Below are 22,613 nucleotides of genomic sequence, written 5' to 3' on the forward strand. Positions count from 1 at the left end.
ATGCAAATCCCATGGTAATGAGATGTGCCACATAGAAGGACTTTCTGACCACAGTGTCAATGTGGTAGTCGAATGAGAGGTTGCTGTCAACCTGTGTCCCCAGATCTCTTATAACTCCTTCAGTGTTCAGTGGGCTCCCATCGATGTGGTAATTAGTGGGAACTAAGTTTTTCCCAAAGGGGATGACGATGCATTTTTTAGCATTAAGCTTAAGGCTATGGTTTTGACATCAGTCATTGGTCTCAGTGAAGCCTTTCTGTAGGATGTCTGCATCACTTGGGGAGTTAATAATGGCTCCCAGCTTGCAGTCGTCTGTGAATTTAGTCAGCCAGAGTCCCTCCGTGTTGGCCTGGACTTCTGAGAAGTAGATGCCAAACAGGAGAGGACCTAGGACCAATCCCTGTGGGACTCCACTCGTGACTGGTTGGCAGTCTGACTTGGAGTCTGCTACTTTCGCATTATGGGTTCTATATGTTATCCAGTTTGCAACCCACCTAGTGATATAGGGGTTGATGCCTAGTTTAGTGAATTTATCAATAATTCCTGAGTGAGGAATGGTATCAAAGGCCTTGACCAAATCAAGGTAGGCTGTATGAACTGCCTTAACCTCATCCACAGCTCTGGTGACTGACTCAAAGAAGTCAACCAGGTTGAGCAGGCATGATCTACCTTTCACAAAACCAAATTGAGTGGGATCTCGAGTTTGGTGATTCCCTATATCCTTGTTAATTAGGTCCATGATGATGCGCTCCATAGACTTATATATCAGACTCATCAGGCTAATGAAACAATAATTTCCAGGTTCTGTAGTTGCTTCTCCTTTATGGAGAGGGATGACTGTAGCAGTGCACCATTCGGAAAGGACAAAACCTGAGGTGAGGCTGTGAGTGAACAGTGCACACAGATGTGGTACCAGTTCACTTTAATTTATGTAGAACACAGCCAGAGATATTGTCAGATCCAATAGAAGCCTTGGACAATGCAGCTTTAACCTGTGCTGCAGTAATGCCGAGTGCCTGGCATTCTTCCGGTGTGGAGATTGAACCTTTAGGGGGGGAGAGAGGGGTAAAGTTGGCACAGAATCTGTCAGCCAGTATGTTGGCAATATCTGCTGGCTCAGTATAGGAGGTACCATTGTGCAGTAACTCAGAACAAATCTGGGTATTGCCATGGAGATTCTTGATATAACTATAGAAGGCTTTGTGGTTGTTTTTAGTGTCTGCCGCAATTCTGCCTTCATAGTTGGCTTTGGAGGTTTTGATGAGGGATCTCAACTTTTTGTTAAAGCTAATAACAGAATTTTTCAGTCTTGGGACTTCACCTTTTTCTGCAACAGTTTCTTCCTTCTGTTGTAGAGTTTATTAATGGCAGGGGACCACTGGATTGGCTGCTTTTTTTTTCAGAGGAGAGCGTCTTGGTTCTGTTGGGTATGGCTAGTTCCATGCATTTATGTACATGTTCATACAGTGCATTGGTGTACGATTTGGCAGTCATGCATCTATTTTCCATTTGCATGGGTGCTGTGAAGTTAGCCACCTCTGTTTTTAGGAGTCCAAAGTCAGCTTCAGAGAAGTTTTTCATAGTGGATACCTTTGCGAGGGGGTGTGGGTGAGATGTGGTTTTCCATGGTGATTAGTTTGTGGTCAGATATAACCAGGGAGGAATTGACTATTGGTGTAGAGCAACGGTTATCCATATTAGTAATAACCAGGTCAAGGATGTTGCTTCCTCTAGTGGGGGTAAGAATGAGCTGGTCCAGGGCACTGAAATTGATAAATTCCAGGAAGCGTTGGTCCAGTGCATTGGTGCATGAGTAGTTTTCCCAGTTGATGGAGGGTTAGTTGAAGTCACCTATTATGAGAGTGTTGGGTTGGATCGTAATAGTTTCCAGGGTGCCTAGGAATGTGGAGTGAGAGTCTTGGGACATGGTTGGGGACCTATAGCAGGCTACGACCTGAATCACCATCTTACTCAATGTTAATTGTACCTGGAGTATCTCAGATGCCTTATGCAGGACTACTTGTCTGGAGGTGTGCATATCCTTTATGAATATGGAGACACCACCACCTTTGGAGCTTCAATCCATGTTCTGGGGCCAAAAGGTGTGGAATGAGTTATAGCCTGGTAGTGCAAGGGTGCTTTCTGCTGCTTTGGACCAGGTCTCTGTTACAGCACAAATGTCAATGTTCTCCATTTTGAGGAGTGCTTCGAGTGAATGCATCTTGAGATTTTAGACTTCTGGCATTCAGTAGCATGACCCTCAGACTGCATTTGTTTGTAGCTGTTACTGTGGTAATTTGGTCTTTGGAACACCACCTAAAAAGGCACAATAGGGGTGGCAAGAGCCTTAGCCCATACCCAGAAACCCAGGGGTGACAGATGCAGGCCATCTCTGGCAAAGCATCAAGGTCTGTCAGTCATGTCATCCCAAGCAGACAGATACTGGATCCCCTTACAATGACACCAGAAACTTAGCCAATTGTTGAAGTCAATCATTTTTTGTTTGTACTGTGGTATCATTCTGGGTGATGGTAGGATGCTGCTCAGGGCTAGGGTTAAACCTGCCTGGGCCACATAATCCAAGAGCTCCACCATGTCTCTTTTCATGTAGTCCAGGGAGGTGCATCTCAAGTCATTCACACCCACATGGAGAATGACAGAGTCATACTTGTACTTATTGTGGAGTGACCTGAGTGAGTGTGTTATGTGTCAGATTCTGGTACCTACAGACAGCTGGCTGTTACCTTCTCCTTATTCAACCTAGTGAGTGGGACATCAGTGTGTCTCACTATTGAGTCACCTATGATTATTGTATTGGGCAAGCTGTTTTGCCTTAGGGGCTTAGGTTGAGCTCACTGTGTAGGTGAGCTGTGTGTGTTGTGGTTTGTGCTTTGTGCTTTGTTGTGGTTTGAAGCTCATAATTCATACAGTGTACAGCAGTGACATCATTGGGCACACCTTCAATATATTGACTTGGAGGGAAGCTTTACAAACTCTGGAGGTTAGTACAATCCCTTTTCTAGTGTCTTTCTTTTCACACTATACCCTCATTCACATTTGTTGGCTCTACAGCTCTGTTATCATCTCCCACTCTCCACCTGAACTTGAGTGGAGTACCACATGCGCGTGCACACACACACACACACACACACACACACACACACACACACACACACACACACGTGCACACACACACACACACACACACACACACACACACACACACACACACACACACACACACTAAAGTGTCCATTGCAAACCCACAGAGAAACAGGAAAAACTTTATGCAAACTCAACACAAGTAATGAATGGAAGTTAGAATTGAACCATACACCATGGAAACTGTGAGGCAGAGCTCACATCATTGAGCAGGGCCAGTCTTTGACTGATTGGACCAATTGGATGGAATTGGGACCCACACTTAACAGGGGCCCTGAACTTGCCAGAACCAAAGCTAAAAAGAACATTTTTTTTTTGAAAACTGCAGCAAACTGCTAGCTATAAAGATCTCTGCCTCACATACAAAGCCATGTCAAACCCAGGGCTGTTGGACAATGCTCCACTTAAAGAAATCCCAATCCCTCCGAGCTACACGCTCTAGGGACCTAAACCTTGTCACCACAATAAACAGAACATACTGGAGGGATAGATTCCTGTCCCAGGGACTTCCCATACTCTGGAACAGACTACCTATCTATGTCAAACAGAGCTCCTCATTAGCACTCTTCAAGAAAAATCTTGATGATTGGATGGGTAATAGGAAATTCACCCTGGGGATCACTTCTGTGGTTCTGCTTCACAGGGGCACAGGAAAATAATTTTCTTGGGTGGCAAAAGCCTGGGTACCTTTTTGGCTAGGCTTGTATAGGCCCTAGGGCCAATAGCCTAGTGCCTATCTATGAACCTATGAACAAGTATCTTCCTATAGTCAGCCTACTACCACACACTGAGCACTTCGGCCATGACAGCAAAAATAATACCAGCATCTGTTAAACTACTAGCATTTCATTAATAAATGTTGGTGTCACACTCCTGCAACACTGGAACTTGCTGATAGCAACCCCTGATAGTTCAGAAGGAAGGAAAACAATTAATAAAGAAAAAAATCCAGTCAGGCTATCATGGCAAACTGTAGTAAGCAAGTGACTTGCTACAGTTTTTAGATGTTAAACACCATGTAAAATGCCTTTTTTTTCTCAGCTGTAATTGAGTGGTGCCAGATCATGTAGTGGCATAAACTGGGCCCTTCTATTGCTAAGGCTGGCCCTGCCTGTGAGCCACTGTGGTACCCAAGTAACCAGTCTGACCTTCTGTTTACAATACAGTGATATCCAAATTGGTTATTGTGGCCATTACTTGTTGCTCTCACTATGGATCATGAGGTGTATGCATTGTGATTATTTCACTGAATATTTCTTTCTAATCCACTTTATGATGTCATATGCTATACTCTTCATTGATTGTCTGCTATTGTATTTAATGCTTATGATATTGATTAGTGGCTGTCTTATACTACATTTGTTAAGGATTTTTATGCCTGTTTCTCCACTTTTCTCTATCTACACTTCAAAATACCTAACATCAAAATCATTTCAACTATTTTTTTCTTCAACTTAATAGAAACTTGAAAGATTGTGATTGTGGAGCTTTTCTCTCCAGGCCTCCACTGAAAATGGGCTCTTTCTTTCCCAGTCATTCTTTCCTGGTAAACAAATGTCGAATACAATACATAAAAAAACTTTGCAAATGTATTCAGTTGCCAGTGTAAATCTTCCATACCACTTGTATTTTTAAAGTCCTTATTTAGATGATTAATATTATATATCAATAAATATAATTGCCTTTTCTGGGAAATATATAATTTCCAGTGTTTTCCAAAATATTTTGTACCCATTATAAATCCCTAGTCTATATTACCATGGGCTGCAAAATAAAATTGAAATAATTAAGAACTGTTTCCAGGGGGAAAAAGTAACTTCAAAGGTATAAATGGTAGACAGTGCATAGTTTTATGACTCTTTTTTGGGGGATTTTTCAAAAAATAGAGCACCTGGGAATAGTCAAGTACTAAACACCCTGCAGTTCCCTAGACATGTACTCAGCTAAACAAAATCATAAATTATATTACAAAAAAAAACAATTTGAAATACAAGTGATGTAATATGTTTACTGTATTTCCCAGTGGCATTTAACATTTCCATCATTACACAAATATGTATATCATACTCAGTAGTCACTGTCACTGCTCCCTTATCATCCATAGATATATAAATATTTATCCTAAGATCAGCAATGACTTTCTCACCATTTTATGTATTAATGACACTTTTGCACACCTGATAAAAATGTGAATTATTAATAAAGCTCACGTGTAAGTCTTAAATTAATATTTGTTCTTCTGCCTTTTGTCTTAGCTGGCAGATGGCTGCTCATTCATAGATGTCTGCTCCTGTTCTCCTAGTTCTACTATTTCTACTTCAGCAGCTTTTATTTCATACTCTTCATATTTTTCATACAAAATTCAGGTGGTATTATCTGGGCTGCAGATAAAGTGCTTCATTATAAAATGAAACCTTCTTAGGGGAGCCTGTATCAGCAGATCTTTCTCTGGCTGTTGGTGTCCATAGAAAGAAAACAAAAATCCAGTTACTGTACTTTTTATTTTTATATTATGGAAGAGATCATCTTTAGATGTAATGTTTTATAAGGAAATATCTCTGAATTTCAAAAATCCAGATATAGGCTAACCCTTAATTGCATTCGATCACCACAGATTTCTCAGGTATGCCTTGTTCTTCTTTTTCAACAAATGATATAATCAGTTTTGAATATTCTGTACCAAACAACAAATTCAGTTGTTGCAACTACTTTAAAATCTGTTTATTCACATTATTACATGTTACTGTTTAATACACATATACCTCTTGGGATCCTAGTGGCTGCTTTGTAATGACTCAGGAGACATCTGTTGCCAATACAGTCTCTTAAACAAAAATAGCCTTCTCAAATTATTAAATTTTATAACAGTTAAAGCTTTTACATCATGTTATGAATAATGCTGATTTTTGATTTTTTAGCTTGTTTCAGATTAAGTTCTATCTTAATTGTTTGAATTCCTAATTAGAATTATAATGTATTATAATTAAACATAATTTCTTACTAGCTCTCTCACCACTATATCACTTGTAAAATATACTGCTTTCTGTTTAAAATAGCAAAAATATGGGTGTCTGTATACTTCACTACATTTGAAATGCAGTTCTCCCTGTTTTGAAAAATGTTGTAAAGACTATTATATATTATTGCCTTTCAAATGTAAGTGTCACATTGTCTATTACTGTTTTTTATACATTGGAGTCTTTCTCCCTGGGACTCCATTGACAATGGGTCCTATGCCCAGTCAGATGTTCCTGGTGAACAAAAGCAATAAATAGGTAATCTGTTCCATTTCAGGGAATAATTGCTTCAGTAACTGTCTCACCCATGTTAATAATTGTAGAAACAGTACTTTAAATGTCTGCAGATCTTTTCCCTGTGGGTATCAATGGATTGTGTATATATTCAAAACCATTTTTTTACAGTTCTAGGAATCTTACCTCTTTGTTCATTAATGGACTCTGAGTGATGTGAAAATAATAAATGTCTGTAGCTAAGTGCAAAACAAATGGCCAACCCATGGATAAACATTTCAGCCATACATTAATATTTCACACTGAATACAGCAAGAAACCAGTATAAAGAATAATAATATAAAAGCTAAGGGACCACAGCGAATGAAACAAAATGGTATATTGTTAGCTATCGAGCTGAAGCATGCCATTTTGTCTCATGCAGATAATTCAACTGTTCTTGCAAGAGCACTGTCATACAGTTATTGCTAGTCAACAGTTAAAATTAACTAATCAGGAATTCAGACTTATAAAAACAATCTGAAAAAGCTAAAAAAATTCAACATCATTCACAACACACTGTAAAAGCATTAACATATGTCATGAGCACACAAAATTCATATCCTTAAAATAAAAGATTATGATCAGGTCGCAGATCATAACCTGCTTATTATGTCTCGAGACATGGACACCAAGAAATTCACATCAAAAGCAAAAAAAGCCAAGAGAACTCTTGGTTCTAATTTTTGTACTAAGGCTATCAAGGTAAATATAATGGTAATACTAATATCTAGAACAAAATATAGGTTAACAATGATGCCTTCCCTTAATAAGAATGACTACAAATATATCTGTTAAGTTGTCAGAATTATCTTTTTCTAGGAACATATTTAAATATTGTGTAGATCATCAATATACATAATATTTAAAGAATAATAACTTAAAACCTGAAGCATACACAACTGAATTATAAATGCCCCCTTATTCACCATTAATTTATCTTAAAAATGTATTTTTAAATAATATATGTCTTTCACAAGTTTGCAGATTTGAAAAAAATACATAAAATAGTTGGTGTCCTTTTTAATAACTCACTGTGAACAACTTTAAAGCACACTAAGATAGTATGGTACTATAGACTAGATTTCATATTTTAAGCAACAGAAGTTGAAACAAACTAAGATAAATGAAACAAAATCCACGTCAGCAGAACCAGCAGCAAAGAGTCAAATATTAAGTGTTTTATTAACATCCACTTTTCATTCAAGAAAACTGAACTTCTTCAGACAAACATCACGATGATGATGCTTGTCTGAAGAAGTTCAGTTTTCTTGAATGAAAAGTGGATGTTAATAAAACACTTAATATTGGACTCTTTACTGCTGGTTCTGCTGACATGGATTTTGTTTCATTTATCTTAGATTTCATATTTTGTTTATTTTCTATTTACCAGCTCCATCAGTGTTAGAGTTACACGAGGAGATAGAGCCTATCCCAACACTCATTAGGTGCAAAACAGAAGAAATAATGTTGAACAGGTCACCAATCCGTTGTAGGATGCAATTCACTTTCATACAGCATACACACGTACTTATGGGTGATTTGGGAGAGTACCAGTTCACCTAAGACATGCCTTTGGGATGAGGGAGGACACTTAATTACCCAATAAAAACAAAGTGGAGATCTATCTATAGCTCTCAATGAATCTGTCTGTTTACACACACACATACACACACACACACACACACACACACACACACACACACACGCACACGCACACGCACGCACACGCACACACACACACACACACACACACACACACACACACACACACACACACACACAACCTCCCCAGCTATGAGTTACATTAGTAACCACTGCACCACTGTAACATGCTTGCAACACATTCATGCAGCCTTTCCATGGGATGGAAGTTTCTTAGTCTGAATTTGAACCTGGGTTAAGAGGTAGCATGTCCATCTGTTAAATGAACATCTGATCATATTAAAACAAAAGGTGATACCATAACAATATATGCAAAAGTTGTCACCACTCTCAAGATACAAAATAAGGATTTTCTTTTCTTTTCATTAAACCCTTAGCTAGTGTTTTAATTTTCCAGAAGGCCAACTGGCACATATTTTGGATAGTTTATTTTTAACACATTCATTGCGTTCTCAAAATTGTCAAAACAAATAAAATCCAGCCACAATATATGCTGCATGAAAGGCTGTGTTGGCATAATGGTTAAAGTCTTTGCCTCTCTGACACAAGGTACATGGCTTGATTCTGACTTCATGAAGTGGCTTGGTTATTGGCTAAACTTACAATAGTCTCCATACTTATTATCATTCAATTGTGACTAATGCTATCTGCTACTATTTGTTGTTTTCATTTTCCTTTAATATATGATTTTTGCCCAATAAACTGTTATGGTAAAATGTATGAATGAATATAAAATGTCTTGAAAACTGTTGTGTGTAGACTTATACATCTCGTATGAATTTTCAACGCATAAGTTATTCATAACTCCTACTCTACAAAATGTTTATGATAGATTGATGTAACACACAGAGACACACACTCTTGTGCATGTGTGTGTACATCTATGAATCTGTAGAGATAGATTAACAAAGAGTTACAAATAGATCACTAAATAGTTAGATAAATGATAGATAAAGCAAAGCATTAGCTAGATAAGTCTAAACATTTAGGACATGTTTGATTTGTTTATATAGACGATCAGACATATATGATTTTTTAATGTAACACTCTGGTTTAATATATATGTACATTTTCTTATTTCAGGAATTCAGCCTAATTCTAGAAATAACAGACATAAATCTCAAGACTCTGGTGGCAAATTTACCTGATCTGGTTCTCGATTTTCATAAACTAAAGTGTCATATCAAGGCAGTGGCCTTAGGCGCATGGAGGGCTGGATGTGATGTGTGTATAAATAACACCGATTGTCTTCATACTTTTCATTTATCCATTGAGCAGCTTACGGATCAACAAGTTGGAGACACAGCTTATTAAATTATGACAATGTTATATTTTAGTTACTTTTGTCCTCTATGCTTCATTGCTAAAATCAAAGTAGGCAAAACTTCCATTGTATTATGTACAGATTAATGGATTATTAAAACTGTGGCAATAAAGTTAAAATACATATTTTACACTGGTTGACAGTATGGTTTGTTCTGTTAAATCATATATTATTGCAAGAAATGCTCTCTTTGGCCTTGTACAGTGATTGTGGATATAGTCATACAATTGAGTATTCCTGTATTTTATGTTTAACTAGACTTTAAGACAACTGTTTTTTATAGCATCTGAACCCCATTTTGAATCAGAATTATTCAAATCATTATTTACCAAATATTTGTATTTTAAACAAGTATTGTGGTGAATTCAGCAAACTGTTAATGTCAATGAATTGCCACCAGTCACTGAAGAAATATAAAATATTTGCCTTTTCTTTGAGGCATGGTGATCTTGAAGCTAACAATATATAACAGTGAAGTATGTACAGAATGCAGTCTATCAAATGGGATTTTAGGAGTCTTGTTTTCTTTATAAATCTAAGGGTTTGATGCTTTATTTCTTGTTTTTGCACACTGTTCACACTGGTATGCTTTAACCAATATTGATTCAGAATTTTACATGAAGGTAGGCATATTTATAGAACTTTTTACATTCATTTTCAAATTCCTTTGTCAAAACTAACCCAAAATGAACAAAATGGCTGCAAATAATGACTTGTATAGGCATCTTTTTCTTTTTATTATTCTGTGATATAGTGACATTATGTTATTATTTTACTTAGTGGCGAATTATGTTGTGAAAAAAAGTAAGTTTATGGGTACTTACCACAACGTAATATCTGTATGCAGAGCTCTTACAGAAAAAAACAATAAGATTTATTTTATTTATTATTTATTTAACATTTGTGTACTGGGAAAGTCCAATTGGGCCAAGAACCCATTTTCAGTGGAGGCCCAGGGAGAAAAGCTTCAAATGATATATGAAAGTTAAGACATTGTACATGAACAAGACAAAGGCAAGTATTAAAGCATACATTAAATAATTTATGAATACCAAATAAGTACAGAGAGGTAGATACAATAATAAAACATAAAATATGTACTAGATAGGTAATACTAAGTAAAAGTAATGTGGTAGACTACATTTTTTTTGTCAGGTAGGATTAAGGTAAAGAGTGAGGGTCAGGCAGTAGGTCAGAATATTAGAAGGAAGCAAACGCTTAGAAGAATTGTGGAGTAAGATGAAAATAGTTAAGGATGTAGAACTACATAAAGTTTCTTAGTTCGATATGGTAATGGTTAGTGGATGAAATTCATGGTCTAGGGATCTCCAGATGTAGAAAGGAAAGGCCCTAGAGACTGAATGGAGTTCACCTGTTAGGGAAAGAGCAGGAACAAGTCTGATTTCAACAAAAATATTTTTTAGGGTGTGTTTGAAGTTGTTAAAGCACTCAGTGGTAGTAATGTCTGTTGGCAGAGAGTTCCAGAGCTTGGCGGTAGCATGAGAGTACAGGCACTGTCCAACTCTTTTGCTTGGAATGGAGTTGTTTGTTTTCAGAGCAGAGGGCTCTGGTAAGGATGTAGGGTTTTAGGACAGATTTGGAGGCTGTGCACCTATCAGGTGTACATATAATTTTATGTGCAGAAGACAAATGAACTAGATTTAGGTGGTGTGTGAGTTTGAACCAGTTCAGTTCTTTCAGACCTAGGCAGTGATGGGACCAGTAGGGGTAACCTGTGGCAAATTTGCCAATTTTATGGTAGCAGGATTGGAGCTTGTTCTTATGAAAAGATTGTAAATTGGTGTACAAGGGGGCTGCATATAAGAAAGGGGAAGCAAATAGGTGTTGGCAAGGGTTTTTCTGGTGGAGTTATCCAAGAAAGTTTTTTTGTTTATAGAGTGCTCCTAGTTTGATGTGTATTTTTAATGTTGTTGCAGAGGTGGTGTTTTAAAGTCAGTTTGTTGTTTATGGTAACACCTACTAGCTTAGCTGTGAGAACTATTTCAATTTCTCTGTTATCCTGAGAGAATATTTTAAAGTCAGATGAGACTGGGTTTGCTGAAAAAAGCAAGAGTTTTTTTTTTAGGATTTAGGAGTAGCTGGGCTGGTCCATATCTCTATTGAGGTGAAGGTAGTTAGGGTGAGTTGTTGGAGATGTTTTATGTTATTAGAGGAGGAAATTATTGTAGTGTCATCTATGTATCAGATAATGGAGCTAAGGGGTGACAAGGTGTTAAGGTAGTTAGTGAAAATATTGAAGACTAAGGGTCCAAATATGGACCCTTGTAGTACTCTAGTTATATTGGTTTGATATTGGGATAGTTTATATTGCCATTTAACGCATTGTTGGCAGTTGGATAGGTAGCTTGCAAACCATTGGCGGGATGGTGGGGTGCAGCCTACAATGGATAGCTGTTAAAGAAGTTTGTTGTGGGGCACTATGTCAAATGCTTTTGATAAGTCTAGTAGTAATACAGAGGTGATATTACCAGAGTCAATGGATTTGGAAACGGTGTCCATGAAGGAGATTAGGGCAGTGGTGGTGCTGTGTGATGGGACAAAAAACATGATGTGTAGGGGTAATTAGTTTGTTTTGGATGAGATGGAGAAGCAGTTTGATATGTATGCATTTTTCCTGGAGTTTGGAAAAAGGAGAGAGGATGGAGATTGGTCGATAAATGGATAGTTCATTGAAGTTGCCCTCTTATGTAAAGGGGTGATGATAGAGTTTTTACAGAGGTTAGGGACACTGTACTCTGCTATGGAGTGATTTATAAGGATGCTGACAGGATATGATTTGGCTTCTGCAGCAAGTTTTAAGTATTCAGGGGGAAGTTGTCAGAGGAGAGGGAGCATAGTTTTAACTTTCGAAGTAGTTTTTGAATGAGAGAGGTAGGGACAAGTTTATGAGAAAAGGGGATAGAAGATGTAGTACTAGTTTGTTGAGAAGGTGAAGGGTGTTTTTTGTTTTTGCAGGAATCACGAGATAAGGGTGGACGGGGGTTAGAGATGGGGCTTGAGGTAGTTGCAGCAGTGGGATTTGTTAACAGGTTGCTTATGCTATCTATAAAATGAGAGTTAAACAACTATCTCTGCGGGAGTTTTGTCAGTGTGTGGTGATGGAGTTTACTTAGAGCCTGGGTTAAGGAGGTTTGAGATGTATTTCCAAAATTGTTTTGTGTTGTTTTTGTGGTTTGCCAATTGATTGGAAAAGGTTTTATTTTGTCTAAGTTCACTAGCCTTTTTGCTTTGTTTTGTAACTTATATTTGATTAGGCTAGCATCAGATTTGTTATTATGCCATTCCTTTCAGGCTTTATCTCTATCTTGTAAATGTTGTTTGGTATTTTTTGTTAGCCAGAGAGCATGGCTGGTTTTTATTCTTTTGGTGCGGAGGGGAGCTAAGCTGTTGAGAGTGTTTAGAAATACATTGCTGAAGTATTCAAGGGCATCTGCTAGGGGTAGTGTTTTAAGTGGATTCCATTTAGTGTGTTTTAGGATTTCATTAGACCTTTGTTGGTCAAAGTTCCTGATATGTCTGGTGGCTTTGTATGTGTGGGGTCTAGTAATTTATGGTGTGGATCTATATATGAATATGGGTAGGTGGTCACTAAGAGTTGCTGTTCTGCATACGGGTGGCATTGTAATGAGCTGCATATAACCACTGAGGTTTATGCTATTAGCAGGGGGAGCCAATCATCAGATCTTGCCAGTTGATATTGATATCTCCCATAATTATAGTTTCATTACAGATGATTTCTGATATCCAGGAGATGCTATATTCCACAGGTTGGATGTTTTGCCCGGGGGGGGGGCATATGTAGTCCAACAGTGTATATTTGTTTTGTTTTATTAATCTGTAGGGTTCAGATTAAAATTTTGGTATTGTTAAACATTGGTGTTTCTTTAGGATAGATTAAGGCTACCCTGCCACCTTTTTTGTTGGTTCTGTTTTTTCTAAGTATATTATAGCCTGGGGTGTTATTTTAGTATCATGGATATGGGGTTTTAGCCACATTTCGGTGAATACTAGAATATCTTGGGTGTATTGACTTAACCAAGCATGAAATTCTGCAGTTTTGTTACAGATACTGCATGTATTTAGGGTTGCTAAAAGAATATTTTTAGGGTTTAGGCTTTTAGCAGAGGACACTGTAGTTGGGGATCCTGGGTTGGGGTGGATGTCCCCACACAGGGATAGAATGTGTTGCTTAGAGAGGTAATGTCTGAGGTATTGGGTAGGTTTACTATTGCTGACTATAATGTAGAAGTTAGGTTTACTAGTGATGTTGGGAAGGATTTTGAGTTTTGAGATATGCATAATTTGATATTGAATTAGGCTGTCTGATATGTTACTAAAGCTTTCTGTGGGGTTGTCATGGTGCAGAGCAAGAGTAGAGTATGTAAATGTTGCTTGGGTTGGGGAACAGTTCAGGAAGGTGATGAGGATTAGGAAACTTATATATAATGTTAGAAGCAAGTTAGGGAGAACAGTTTTAGTGACATGGTTTAATATGAGTTCTAGAAGGCAGGAGTAGTGGAATGGGCAGTAGGGAGCAGATCGTGAAGCTTTGAAGTGGAGCTAGGGTAGTAATGGTTAGGGGTTTGGTGTTAATTGGATGTGTGGAGGTGGGAGTATTTGTAATTGGATAACAGGCTTTAGGGGTGGAGTAATGGTAGGTATAAATCCAGGGAAAGCAGGGGTGTGTGGGAATGGGGGTAGGGTAGAGGAGTGGAGTGATGCCGAGAGTAGCGGGATGAGCTAGGACCTTGAATATCTGAAAAGGTAAGAAAATAATCAGTAAGTATATTGCTGGGTTTCTGAGACAGTTTAAACTTGCAATAAGTGGGAAATTGCAAAGTTATGTGCCTGTAAGTGACTTTGTGTAGAGTCTTATGATTGAAACTGAATGGACATTGTAAGGAGTCTTATGGTTGAAACTGAATGGGAGGGCTTTCAGATGGTTTAAGATTGCAAAAAGGGGGTGGGGGAAGTAATGAAATAATATGATTCTAAAGTCTATTTTAGTTTGGGACATAGTGTGGGTGGGAGAGGAGATGGATAGGGAATGGTGGTTAGACGTGGGGAAAGTAAACGGTCCTTTACTTGATGTAATGTCTTGTGCTTCAGGCTGTTGTATACTGTGGCAGGTGGAGTCATGATGAAAAATACTAGATCCTTGGCCTATGAAAAAGAGCAATAGAAAAATGATTATGAGCAATGCGGTAGGGAGGAGTAGAAAGTAGTAGGGTCAATTAGTAGAAACGAGAGTGTAGATTACATGGGGAGAGGATTAGGTGGGATGTTCGGGTAAGCAGCAGAGAGAGGGTTACAATATCATCGCAAAACAAATTATCAGTATATAGGTAATGTAAACAGGTATATCAAGAAAGCATTTTACAATCATTACAAAGACATTCTTCTGTTAAGATGAAAATTGTCACAGTTTAGGCATTTTTTCATGAAAGGAACCATAGCATATTGTACACTGTGCAGCATAAATCATATCACATTTTAGATAAAGTGGGCTACCTTAATATTTGTACAGTCAAGGTAAAAACAGGCACTTAGTAGAGAAAGGTTCACTGATAAGCAGGAAATGCTAGTTATTCCCTGCTATGGTTCTAATACCAACAATTTAAAAAGCTGGAAAAGGCTGTTTGTACTCAGGTATGAATAGAAGAGAAGAGTTTAACAGTATGGAAAAAGTAACCCAATAATGCTGCAAAGTATAGCTGGGCGAAATAGCTTTAACTGCAACTGGACCTTTCAAAGAAAGAAAACATGTGGCTGTAGTCTTTACCTGTGGACAGCATTTGATAATACCAGTCATCTAGCTTACCTAGGAGCAGACGTTTCAGCAGAGCATGTTACTTCAGTTTTAAACTGAAAAATGGATTTCAAAACTCAGGTTTTAGTGATACGTTTTATTCCATAAACAGCTATGAATAAAAAAACAGACACATTTCTTTAAATATGACCAGACATTAGAAGAAAGCAGTGTTATAGTTAGTAGGAAAAAACAATGCTAAAGTCTGGGTGGCATCAGAAAAGCCTAGGACGAGGGTCCAAGGTGTGTAATAGCATGGCAACTACAGATGGAAATGGAGCTCAAAAGATAAGAATGCTAAAGTAAAATGAGTCGGAGTAACAGGCACAGATAGCACACACTCTGTTGGCAGACAATGAAACTGCTATAATAAGGCAATTGTATCTATGGTATAAGCTCGTAGTCCTAGAATTGCATACAAACGCCACCAGGAAATGGATATGAGTGTGTATGTGGTATAAACAAAGTTATAAGACACAGGTGTAGCTTGAGTAAGTCACAACACAATTATGATATCCATGACTAGTTAGCCCTTTAACAAATATCAAGCAAACGTTATTTACAATGCATTAAAGAAGCAATTAGTGTCTAAATGGCTGTATGGCAGAGAGTAGTGAGATAAAGCAAATACAATTCAGATAACAGGAGAGCAGATGAATACCTTACTAATGGCTCAGCGAGCAGAATGCACATCACCTAGAGGAGGTAGGGAGGTTTGGCATGGATGTAGAGCAAAATGCATTACATGTGCTGGGACTGCTTAGCACATAAAACATTACTAGGCAGGAAACTCATCTTCTGTTGGTCTGCAGTTCACTGCTTCCCCCTTCCTCTCCAGTTCAATATCAACTGAAAAAAGCAAGACAAAGAAATAAGCAGAATGCAGAGATAGTGGGTAGGTTATTTCCTGCAGCAGGATCTTTACTTTCAGATGTATATCATTATAAACCTAAACTGTTCACAGATAATGTTATTGTGAGTACCCATAAATACCATAGATGATATTATCATGACTTTCCATAACTTTTATAAATTATATTATAATGAATGTCCATAAATTTCATATATGATATACCTGAGTTCCTATAACGTTTATACATTTAATAGTGAGTTCCCTTAATTTTTATGTATATTATGGTGAGTACCCACAACTTTCCAAGGCACATTACATGTATGCATGTATTTGGTTATTTATTAGCATTTGTTTTTAAGGATAGTCTGCCTGGGCTGCAAATAGCCCATTTTCAGTGGAGGCACAGGAAGAAAACCTCCGATAACAACTGATATTTACAGTAGTAGCTTGATTGGTGGAAATCGAATAAAGTAAGGGGAAATTTCTTTCTTTATTTACTATTTAATAACTGGTTAGGACAACTCATCTGTTGACCATTTAAAGTCATGACTCAAGCTCAGTAACATCAAAAACAATATTTTTGCATGATATCAGTACATGTATTATCATACATTTACAGGAAAAGAGGATCACATAGTCATCGTACAACATGCAAGGAATACAATATAAAGTTAGTGGAAACTATATGTACATTTACATATTGACAATGCATTTGTTAAAACTAACTAAATGATAAATAAATACATACATACATAATAAATAAATAAGGTCACCACAGTAGTAGCAAAATTGGTGGAAATGCAGTAAGTAGGAATAACATGATGCAAACATTATAAAATATATACATAAAACAAAGACATTGATAATGCTAATAATCAGGAGAAGGTAACTTCCACTTGGGCAGTTAGAGTTATGCACAGTGCAAACCAGTATTTGTTTAGATACAGGTGCATGGCACACCAACAGTTAGAGTTATGCACAGTGCAAACCAGTATTTATATAGATATAGGTAAATGGCACAGAGGCAGTGTTATGTACAATGTAAAGCAACAGGATTTATATAGATGTAGGTGCGTGGCACATAAACACATGGAGTTTTACACAGTGCAAAACAGTATTTATATAGACAAAGGTGCATGACACACAGACACTTGCCCTGGGATTCAATAAGCCTTTTTGTCCATGCAGGAATAGTGCAGCAGCTCCTGCACAAAATATGGTCACTGAGCAATCCAGTAAACAAGGCTAGGGGTGTGCACAAGCCTGCCAGCACTATTCTGGCACGGACAGCACTGAATAATGTTAATTACCTCATTTGCTTTTGAAAACCATGCAAATAAAGTGAATTAGCGATTCATTAAACAGACAGGCATCCGTGCCAGAACAGTATGAGGTGCAGAAATCTATTTGATTATTAACATAGTACATTTCTGCAAAAATCAAAACGGAAGCATGACAGCTCAAAGTAAAGAATGTATTATAATTGTCAGGCATGTCAATGGCCAAAAATATGGCCATTGGCATGGGAAATTGTTGTAAAAATATGAAAATCAAAGTTTATTTTTTTGGCCGATTTCAGCTGTCTAAGCATAGCGCAGCAGCCCGCAAACGGGATCATGCCAAAAATAAAAAAAAATGTGAAAAGACAATTTTAAGTGAAATCTGTATTTTACCATTGTAGTATATGGCATGCAGAATCAAAATAATAACATGTAACACTGGTTGCTAAGGAGGAAGGCTCTGGTGTAGTGGTGTAACCAGGGACTAAGGCAATGGGGTATGCAAATGAGCACATTTTACTGAATCACTAAATGGGAGACCATTCTCTGGCTGCACCTAACCTAGTAGGAGGTATATGGCAGTGGTGTAAGCAGGAGAAGCAGCTGACATGAAAAGGGGGTGTGTTGTGCTTGGTGTAAGCACATTGGAGCTCCACGGCTCCAGTTTGAGCTTAGCTAAGCAGGGCTAAGGAAGAGGGTGTGTCTGAGGCTGTATTGACCTATTCCATGAAATGAAGAGCGTGCTTGCATCCAGGAGAGGGTCATTTCTACTTCAAAGTGTTTACTTTAGCTAAACAGGTTTGCATGGCGTGCACCGGGTCTAAAACAAACAAAAAAAAAAATGGAAATAGCAGAACTGTTTACATTTGGGCACCGGGTTTGCATGGCATGCCTCGGGACTTAAAAGGGGGGATATGGGAAGGGAAAAAAGGGAAATAGCAGAATAAAAGCAATCAAGTACAAATAATATAGCTGGCAGGTGGAATGTATCATAGCCAGCCAATCATACAAGCAGCATCTGCAGCACAACAGTATAAACTGTGCAAACACCTTTCAGTCTGGTTTTTCCCATAACTTCTGCACCATTGGTGTACACACTCAGAGGAATTTTAACTGACAAAATGTTAGGGGTTGCTGGTGCTTTGATACATCAGTATGTGCTAAAGGCTGAGGGTGGTGAGGAGGATAATGCTGGTAACCATCCTAGACTGAGGAGGAGGAGGAGGAGAGTGTTCAGGCCCAGGGTAACCTACCAGGGTCTAGATGATCTGGAGATAGTAGAGCACTACGGGTGGACAGGGACATACTTCAGCAACTCATCAAGCTGTGCTGGCCTCACCTCAGAGCCAACAGAGGGGAAACCATCCCAATGGATACCAAGGTATGTGTAGCCTTAAGATTACTAGCTACAGGTACTTTCCAAAGACCTACTGGGGCCATCATGGGGTCTCACAGGCATCTTCATCCAGGGTACTCCACCATTTCTTGGATGCCATGCTACCACATGCCAGTGAATGCATTTACTTCCCCAGCACCCGTGAGGAGAGGACCAGCAATATGCACCTCTTCCACCATATAGCAGACTACCCTGAGGTACTGGGTGTGATAAACTGCACACACATCCACATCAAAGCACCACCCATTGAACAGGGTAGGGTCTTCTTACACCACAAGGGCTTTCCCTCCATCAACTGCCAGGTCATGTGCAATGCACAGGGCATTATCATTAATGTTTGTGCTAGCAGCTCTGCAAGCTATCAAGCTATCATGACTCCCACATCTGGCATTCCTCACAGCTGTACCAGAGATCTGCCAGGGGGGACATCTCGTATGGCCATCTGGTGGGGGATGCTGGCTATGCACTAGAGCCGTGGATGATGACTCCCATCAGAAATGCACACACTGAAGAATGCCAGAATGAGGCACACGCACAAACCAGGATCATTATAGAGCATGTGTTTGGGATGCTCAAGTCATGGTTCCACTGCCTTGACAAATCTGGTGGAGTCCTGCAGTATTCTCCAGCCACATGTGCACACATGTTCATAGTATGTGCCATGCTACACAATATAATCCTGCGGAAACAAATGCAGCAGGAATAGCATGGGGAACAGCCACACAGTCCCTCACCATTGCCAAGGTCCCCACAGGCACAGAGGGACTCGGAGGAGGAACCCCTGAGCCAGCTCCTGTAGGCAGACAGAGGCATGCCCAGTATGGCCTGGCCTTGCCAAAGAGGCAATGCATAGCACACACACTGACACTGTAGGGACCCAGGGACTGACACCTCTCTCTGACTTGCATACACAGTAAAATGGATGCCACACACATCACACTACCTGTACCTTACCATGTATAGGCAGTGTACTGCATGCATACAACATAGATAGCCCTCAAGTACCATCCTCACAACTGCCACAGGCACAAGGTAAGTCAGTCTTCTTAACAATAAATGAATGCATTAGTATGTTCTGGTAGCATATCTATGGTATTGCTGCATGCATGCAAGGGAATAGGGTGGCCTACTCAGACAGCAGCAGACAACTGACAGCTATGTGGGACACCAGGAAATGTTTGCCTAATACTGGCATCCCCACACTATGCAGTAATGGCCAAGGTGACAAATCCCACTGCAGTATATGTGGGGGGCCAACAAGCTGGGGGTCATATGCCACAGGCATGGATGGCAGTGTGGGAGTCCCATACTGACCCCTCAGCCTCACCCAGCAAGTCAGCCATAGAAAACCAAAAATAAATGTCTGGAAAAGGCCCACAAATGCTGACAATGTTGAAATACCCCATACAGACTTACACAGTGATATCACAGCAGGCCTTACAGTTAGAGTAAGGCTCAGAAGGGTAAGAAGTCTGAAACTCAAATGTATGCCATTACAATCTGACCTGTGGTCTTTAGTGATATGCCTCTAGTCTCCTAGACAGGGCACAATACCGTGCTAAATGGAACCAAATTGTAAAGCAAATATCAGCAGTCTGTGCAAATGTGTACAGTTGACAGGTGTGCCCCTCCACCCACACCCATATTCCCATAGAAATGCAGTAACATGTATGTTTGCAGGGAAATATCAGCAGAGCACACATTGCCAGGGCTGTCCCAATCAACATGATAACTTGTTGCATGTCCACAATATGCAGGTGTCAATGAGCTATATATATGTGCGTGGTTAATACTGTCAGGATGTGGCCAGCACTTACTCCTGGCTGTTGTGTTGCAGTGGCCTAGGTACAGTGCTGTCTTTGACAGGGCCATGTTTCAAGAACTGCAGTGCCAAGTATTCTGCATGTCAGCTACATCTATGGTAGGAGTTGTATACACTGTCCAGATGCCAATATCTGTTAATGCATGAAAGCTGTACAGGTCATGGACAGGGGGCCACACATATGGACAGTAGACATCTTGGAGTAATCCACACAGTGCCTACCATATCTTTCATCTCTACAGAACTACTGTAGAATGTCCAGAGGTTTGCATCATAAGTGTGGTCTGTATAACATGAAATAGTGGTTGTCTGGCAATTCATTAGCAAGACTAATATCACAAAATAATGAGATATTGTAGTGTCAGACTTCATACCCTATAGAAACATGCATGCTAATGCAAAACCTGTTATTGAATCACCTTTCTAGGTTTATAAGGCCAATACTTAAAGATTGTCCCTATATTTAGGCCTCTGTCCCCCACTCACTTATGGCTTTGTCCAGATGCCTGGCTCTCAGAAGTTGACAGTTATAGTGCCTAGTAGGACAGCATGTACCTGAAGGTCAGTGTATTGCCACTGTATAAAAGGCTGCCACCTTTCTGTGTCAGCACTGATAATATGTCACTGGCCAGCATCCATGCCACAGGTTGTCACAGAAGGATCACAAGTATGCCTTGTATATCTGTTCTGCTTGTCCTAACATTGCATTTGACTCCCAACTATTTGAAAAACAAGAAAGGGTCGTGTCAAAACAGCAATTGTAGACAGTGGGGAAGCAGACTTCAAACCTATAAGAGCAAACAAGGAATTACCAAACTGGTCTCCCAACTGTCTATGTTTGGCAGAACAGTATTAACACCCTGTCCCCATGTGTGGGCCTTGGATTGTCAAGTTTGGGACTGTTCAGATGTCATTCTGTGATGGTATGACAGCTAGGTCCATATGTAGCCTCATAATAACATAAAGCAGCACAAACCATCTAAGGACCACAGCTAATGGAGTAGTGCAATGATGGACAACCTGATAAATAGGTACACTCAGAGGTGTGAAGTCCACAACCCTGTGTGTGATGTAATGGCATGTACCTCGCCCACATCAGAATTACAAATACATAACAGCAGCCACTCTGGTCAAAGCCTATGACTGAACTACAGAAGGGCATAGAGACACTCATAAAGGGAAGGGGAACCACTGGCCAGGCAAATGAAGAATGTGCACACCAGAACAGATCATGCAGTAACATAGGTGCCATGCAGTGTAAGGAGTTAGTAAACATCACCTGCAAATATGCAACACACACCCATGTAAGTGAAGGTCCACAACAAAACAAAACCTAAACAATGGACACCTCAGTGGCAAAAATCACATGAGAACCCCACAAACCTACACACCACAGACCATGTAGACTCCACACACCAGGGTCTTGCAATCCACTATGGCCTTACCCGAAACCCCAAACACCTACCCTAGACAGATAGGATAGCAGCACTGTCCCTCTACCCCGTTCCATACAGCCTCTGCTGAGGTGACCCCTGTCTGGCATGCAAAGCAATACAGACTCTGCCTTGATGGGACTGTTGCACATCTGGAACTCAAGGCCCACTCCATCAACCTGTAGGTGCAGCATCAACCTGAGCTGTGATATCAGTACAGCTTGTTGGTGTGACAGATCCATGTAGCCCACACTACCCCATCTGTGGAATACACTCCCTGTTAACAGCAAGCCAAGTGCCTCAATACCCCTGGTGATGTGCTCCCTGCATAAATGCACAGGAACCACAAAATACAGTCCTGTGATCCCACCTGTGTACCTGCTGGACAGGGACCCTGTGTGCTGACATGTTGTAACATTTGCTACAGTCTTGTCTGTATGGGTTATAAGGGCTTTAGGGCCAATACCCTACTAATGGCATAGCAACCTATTAACCTATACACAACTGCCTGTCAGTGGTTCACCACATTACTCTGTACTGCCCTGCCACTGACATACC

The 22,613-nt window shown here is 39.5% G+C and overlaps 1 protein-coding gene across 1 annotated transcript in view; it reads left to right on the top strand.

The window, feature by feature from the left end:
• The window catches only part of C9 (complement C9), an 802,110-nt gene extending 792,539 nt beyond the window's left edge, over positions 1-9,571 (top strand). Inside the window, exon 12 of the mRNA XM_044069841.1 lies at positions 9,201-9,571. The gene's annotated coding sequence lies outside the window, so the exon portion shown is untranslated. The remainder of the gene's footprint in view (positions 1-9,200) is intronic.
• Positions 9,572-22,613: the final 13,042 nt, after the last annotated feature.

The sequence above is a fragment of the Protopterus annectens genome, chromosome 1.part0 (assembly GCF_019279795.1).
Source record: "Protopterus annectens isolate FY-2018-M chromosome 1.part0, PAN1.0, whole genome shotgun sequence".
Taxonomy (NCBI): Eukaryota; Metazoa; Chordata; order Ceratodontiformes; family Protopteridae; genus Protopterus; species Protopterus annectens.